Here is a 6,000-nt window from a genome sequence, read left to right on the forward strand (position 1 = left end):
AGGGTGGGCTGGGGGTAAGGGGAGGGCATGGGAGGGGGGAGAATAGGGGAACCCATGGCTGATATGTAGATCTGAATGGTATTGTAAAATAAAAAATATATATCACAAAAAAAAAAAAAAAAATTTCCCAACCAAAAAAAGCCCAAAACCAGATGGTTTCAGCACAGAATTCTAACAGATTTTTCAAAGAGCTAATTCCAATACTATTCGAATTGTTCCACACAATAGAAACAGAAGGAACATACCAAACTCTTTTTATGAGGCTATAGTTACCCTGATACCCAAACCACACAAAGATGCAACAAAGAAAGAGAATTACAGACCAATCTTCCTCATGAACTTTGATGCAAAAATACTCAATAAAATATTGGCAAACCGAATCCAAGAACACAGCAAAAAAATTATCCACCATGAAAAAGTCAGCTTCATCCCAGGGATGCAAGGATGGTTCAACATAATATGTCAATGTAATACACCATATAAACAAACTGAAAGAAAGAAAAAAAACCACATGATCATCTCATTAGATGCTGAAAAAGCCTTTGACAAAATCCAACACCCCTTCATGATAAAGGCTCTAGAGAGATCAGGAATACAACGAACATACCTAAACATAATAAAGGCAATTTACAGCAAGCCAACAGTCACCATCAAATTAAACGGAGAGAAACTCAAAGTGATTCCACTAAAATCAGGAACAAGACAAGGCTGTATACTCTCCCCATATTTATTCAATATAGTACTTGAAATTCTAGCTAGAGCAATAAGACAACATAAGGAGATTAACGGGATACAAATTGGAAAGGAAGAAGTCAAGCTTTCACTATTTGCAGACGATATGATAGTATACATAAGTGACCCCAAAAATTCTACCAGGGAACTCCTACAGCTGATAAACTCCTTCAGTAATGTGGTAGGATACAAGATTAACTCAAAAAAAATAAAATAAAAAATAAAAATAAGTAGCTCTTCTATACACAAATGATAAAAGGGCTGAGAAATAAATCAGAGAAACATCACCCTTTACAATAGCCACAAATGATATAAAATACCTTGGGATAACACTAACTAAACAAGTGAAGGACCTGTACGATAAGAACTTTAAGTCTCTGAAGAAAGAAAATGAAGAAGATATCAGAAAATGGAAAGCTCTCCCATGTTCACGGATAGGCAGGATTAACATAGTAAAAATGGCAATCTTACCAAAAGCAATCTACAGATTCAATGCAATCCCCATCAAAATCCCAACACAATTCTTCACAGACTTGGAAAGAGCAATAGTCAACTTCATGTGGAAAAACAAAAAACCCAGGGCAGCTAAAAGAATCCTGTTTAATAAAGCAACCTCTGGAGGCATCACCATCCCTGACCTCAAGCTCTACTATAGAGCTATAGTAATAAAAACAGCTTGGTACTGGCATAAATTACAACATGTAGACCAATGGAATCGAACTGAAGACTCGGACATTAATCCACACACATATGAACACCTGATTTTTGACAAAGAAGCCAAAACTGTACCATGAAAAAAGAAAGTATCTTCAACAAATGGTGCTGGCATAACTTGATGTCAACATGTAGAAGATTGCAAATAGATCCATATCTGTCACCACGCACAAAACTCAAGTCCAAGTGGATCAAAGACCTCAACATAAATCCAGTTACGCTCAACTTGATAGAAGAGAAAGTAGGAAATAGTCTTGAATGAATTGGCACAGGAGACCACTTCCTAAATATAACACCATAGCACAAACACTGAGAGCAACAATTAATAAATGGGACCTCTTGAAACTGAGAAGCTCGCTCGCTCGCTTGCTCGCGCTCTCTCTCTCTCTCTCTCTCTCTCTCTCTCTCTCTCTCTCTCTCTCTCTCTCTCTCTCACACACACACACACACACACACACACACACACACTCAAATAATAAACAGGCCTAGGTGTGGAGAACCAGGAAGCAAAACAGATGGATTACTGTGATTCCAAGGCCAGTCTGGTATTGAGTCTTAGGCCAACCAACCACTGTTACACAGAAAGACCCTGTCTCGATATTAGTAACAATAATAAGCTTAAGGATATTTGAGTCAACTGACCAAAGATGAGTTTTGGAGCAACATGGAAATCTGCTTTTTCACACTTTTTTTCCCTTTCTCTCTTTCTTTTTTTTTTTTTTTTTGTTTGTTTGTTTGTTTGTTTTGTTTTTCAAGACAGGGTTTCTCTGTGTAGGTTTGCACCTTCCTGAAACTCTGTAGCCCCAGGCTGGCCTTGAACTCACAGAGATCCGCCTGCCTCTGCCTCCCGAGTGCTGGGATTAAAGCCACCACCACTGCCCGCTTTACACTGATATTTTTTAACCCAAAAGTTACTTATCAAAATTAAAATTCTTTTAAATGTATAGAAAATTGCAAAATAACATGCCTTTTTCACTAGCGATACTTGATGTATGTAAGATAGCATAAAAATGTTTGTTCAGTCACATTTGTCCCATTTTTAAAGTAAGCATGTTGAAGGATACATCATGAAACTAATGACTATATATCTAGGAAACTTCCCAATGGAGCTCTCGTCCACTGGTATATACTTTTTAATTTGTCTCATGTGGGTGCCTCTTCTATTCAGTGACTGGGTAGAATAGCAATCTGTATCATGAACGTTCAAGTTGGCTTATTATAACTGTCAGTTAAAGGAACATGAATCCAGCCATTTAATTCCACCAAATTGAAGTTGTCGAATTTCTTGAGAGCTGTAAAAATCATTTCCTACTCTGAGATTTTACTTGAAGTGTAGCCTTCAACAGATTTGTAGTCTGCATAAATATATATATATATATATATATATATATATATATATATATATATATACATGTCTTCACTGTTATTTTTCTGAACTAGATGTTCACTAAATGAGGCTGATAGCCATTAGACTGCCAGCAAGTTTCTAGACTCACCTTGTGAATGGTCACTCCAAACCTGGCTTGCACAGTGACTGTGACCAATGGCTTAGGACCCAATTTCCCTTACTGTCCTTTCCACTGCTTAGGATCAGACCAGGACCAGGAGGTGTCTTGTTCAGTATTTTGGGTTTTGTTTTGTTTTGTTTTTTGAGACTGACTGTTTCTCTGCCTAGCTCTGGCTGTCCTGGAATGCACTTTGTAGACCAGGCTGACCTCGAACTTTAGAGATCTGCTTGCCTCTACCTCCAAAGTGCTGGGAATGAAGGCGTGCACCACCATGCCTGAACAGTGTAGTCATTTTAAAATTATTCTGGGCTGACACGATTCTGGTTCTCAGGCTTACAACAGGTCTGCGCACTCCCACTGTGACTTGGTGAATCTAGACTTCCTCAGCTGTACATTAACATTTTTGTTTAATCACTTCGACAATTTTTCTTGTTGGGAACATCTCATTCTGTTGTCACAGCTAGCCCAGATCTCACAGGCTCAAGCTATCCTGTTCCTCAGTCTCAGCAGGTAGGGCTAACCCATCAGCTCTCATCAGCTAAGTTACTGCTGTGACTTTAATAGGATAAATCCAAAGGAGGAAGACCTCAAAGTTCGAATAGTTTAACATATGGTTGTCTTACAATGGTTGAGCTTGGTACATGGATAGAAAGAGATCACATTAAGCAAGAAAACTAACAAATATTGTCTTCTCTAATAAAATCTAGATTTAAAAACAAAAAGGCCAGGCACAGTGGTTCATCCATGCTTGTAATCCAAGCACCAGGGAAGCTGAAGTTTGACTGTACTGGGTCACACAGTGAGTTGTCAGGCTAGCCTTGACTACAGACCTTGTCTCAAAAATGAATAAATAAAATAAACATCATAATGAAGCTAAGAGAGGGCTCAGAAATTAAGAACACTGGCTGCTCTTTCAAAGGACCAGGATTCAATTCCCAGCACCAACAGAGCAGCTCATGACAATCTGTAACTCCAGTTACAGGGAATCTGATATCCTCTTCTGGCCTCCATGAAAATTCCACTCACAGAGTGCACAGATCTACACTCAGACAAAATACTCACACATATAAAAAAAAGTTTTTTAAAATAATAGTAATAATAATGAGAAAATAAATTTTAAAAATTGAGGCTGGAGAGATGCAGAATGGTAAGTGCTGCTCTTTCAGAGGAACAGCTGTTTCCAGCACCCATACCAGCTACCTACCTGTAAGTCCAGCTTCAGGTGATCATTAATTCACCCTCTTCTGGCCTCTACAGAAAGGCATACACACACCCAAAGATACACACACACACACACACACCTCTTTTTAAAGATTTTTTTTTAATGTTTTGCCTGCATGTACATGTGGAGGGAGGCTAGTGCCCCTCCAGGCCAAAAGAGGATGTCCAATACTCTGGAACTGGAATTACAGATGGTTGTGAACCACCTCATGGATGTTGGGAACTGAACCCAAGGCCACCTACAAGAGCAACAAGTGCTCTAAAACAGAGCCATCTCTCCAGCCCCAATAAACTTTGTTTTTAAAGAAAAACCTATACGAGGGACTATTTAACAAAAAGATGAGAAGAGGCAAGAGAGCATAAGATCAAAATACACAATGTGCATGTATGAACATATAATGAAACCCATTGTTTTCCTGAAATTTAACACAACGAAATGATTTTAAGTTTTCCTGAAACATGCCCCTCCACAGAGAAAATAATAAAGTTCAAATATACTATTTTAGAAAAATAAAGCTCCATCCATTCCTTAATAGTGTTCCACTTATTTATTCAACTATGTGTATGTGTTTATGAGTGAAAGCCCCTGGTCTCCCCATCCCCTCATGGCTGGAGTTACAGTGTTATGAGCCACTAACAAGAGTGCTGGGAACCAAACTCAGGTCCTCCGGAAGTGCCATGTGAGCTCTTAACCACTAAGCCATCTCTCCATCCCAACTCCAGTTTTTTATAAGCCATCACTTCAGTGCCAAGTTCCCTGTTTTTCACTTGTGAACACTTTATTGCTGGGATGAAGGGGTAAGGGATGATTTGCAGTCTGCACAACACACGAATATGCACACCCTGAGCATTTACATTTTTCTCTGACTAAATGTAACATGCCAAAATGATGTAGGATAGTTTTTTTAAAAAAAAAAAAAAAAAAAAACCGAACTAATGGAATGTATCTGTTTCCCAAAAGGAAGGATGCTAAAACCTAATCGTTAATAGTGAGACGGGCTAGAAAGACAGGGCTAAGAGGACATGAAAAAGAAGCCCCTCATCCTGAGACTTTTCCTGTCCGTCAGCTTCTACCCACTGCTCACCGGTAAGCGCCAGGCTGGCCAGGTCCGTGGGGCGACGGGTCGCCAAGCCGGACTCCAACGGCGGAAATCCTTCTCCTTCTGGAAAAGCAAAATTTTTTGTAAGATTACCTTAAAGGCGTTCGAGGCAGCGAGGACTACATTCGAAGGCACAGGGAGAGCAAGGCACAGTTAAGCGAAATGGCCCCCGGCCGGACCGGAGGACCGTTGGGTCCGAGCCTCGGAGAGGCGCCGGGGCGAAACGCGCGGCTGGGGACGAGCGGGGTCCCCACGAAGGCCACCCCCGGGCCTCACTCCCCACCCCCGCCACCGCCCATCCCCTCACCCGGCCTCACAGAGCCCGTCCAAGCCAGCCCGCCGCCAGGGAGAAAAGAGAAGGGGGCCGCGCGAAGCCACACCGGAAGAGACGGAGACGAGCTGCGGTTCACTTCCGCTTGCCGAGTCGGAACCTTCCCGGACTGGAAATTTCGGCTCCCTGGACCTGGGTGCAGATTGATTCCGAAGCGGGCGTTAAAAACCGTGTCAAAGGACGAGACTGAAGTTAGAGCAAGGTTTCCGGCGAGGACGGCCTTTCCCGATGACCAATCCCACAGCGAGATCAAACACAGACCGGGAAGTACGGGGTCTCAGGAGGCTCACAAGCCTTCCCTCCTGCCTCCTCTCGGTTCCTGTTCTTCCCTTGTTGACAGGCTGCCAGGTCTGTGAACCTGCCTGTCGCCTCCACTCGACCACAGCAGTCTTTA

At 41.7% G+C, this 6,000-nt stretch overlaps 1 protein-coding gene across 8 annotated transcripts in view; it reads right to left on the reverse strand.

Moving 5' to 3' along the window:
* LOC102916229 (uncharacterized) overlaps window positions 1-5,785 on the reverse strand; it is a 44,670-nt gene extending 38,885 nt beyond the window's left edge. For 3 of the 8 annotated variants that reach the window (XM_076575747.1, XM_076575749.1, XM_076575744.1), the window contains exons 1-2: window positions 5,583-5,665; window positions 5,261-5,338 (exon numbers count right to left, since the gene is read on the reverse strand). The gene's annotated coding sequence lies outside the window, so the exon portion shown is untranslated. Of the gene's footprint in view, window positions 1-5,260; window positions 5,339-5,582 lie in introns of all 8 variants that reach the window. The other 5 variants (XM_076575748.1, XM_076575742.1, XM_006987045.4 and 2 more) reach the window with 4 other exon arrangements.
* Window positions 5,786-6,000: the final 215 nt, after the last annotated feature.

This window comes from Peromyscus maniculatus, chromosome 7 (genome assembly GCF_049852395.1).
Source record: "Peromyscus maniculatus bairdii isolate BWxNUB_F1_BW_parent chromosome 7, HU_Pman_BW_mat_3.1, whole genome shotgun sequence".
Taxonomy (NCBI): Eukaryota; Metazoa; Chordata; class Mammalia; order Rodentia; family Cricetidae; genus Peromyscus; species Peromyscus maniculatus.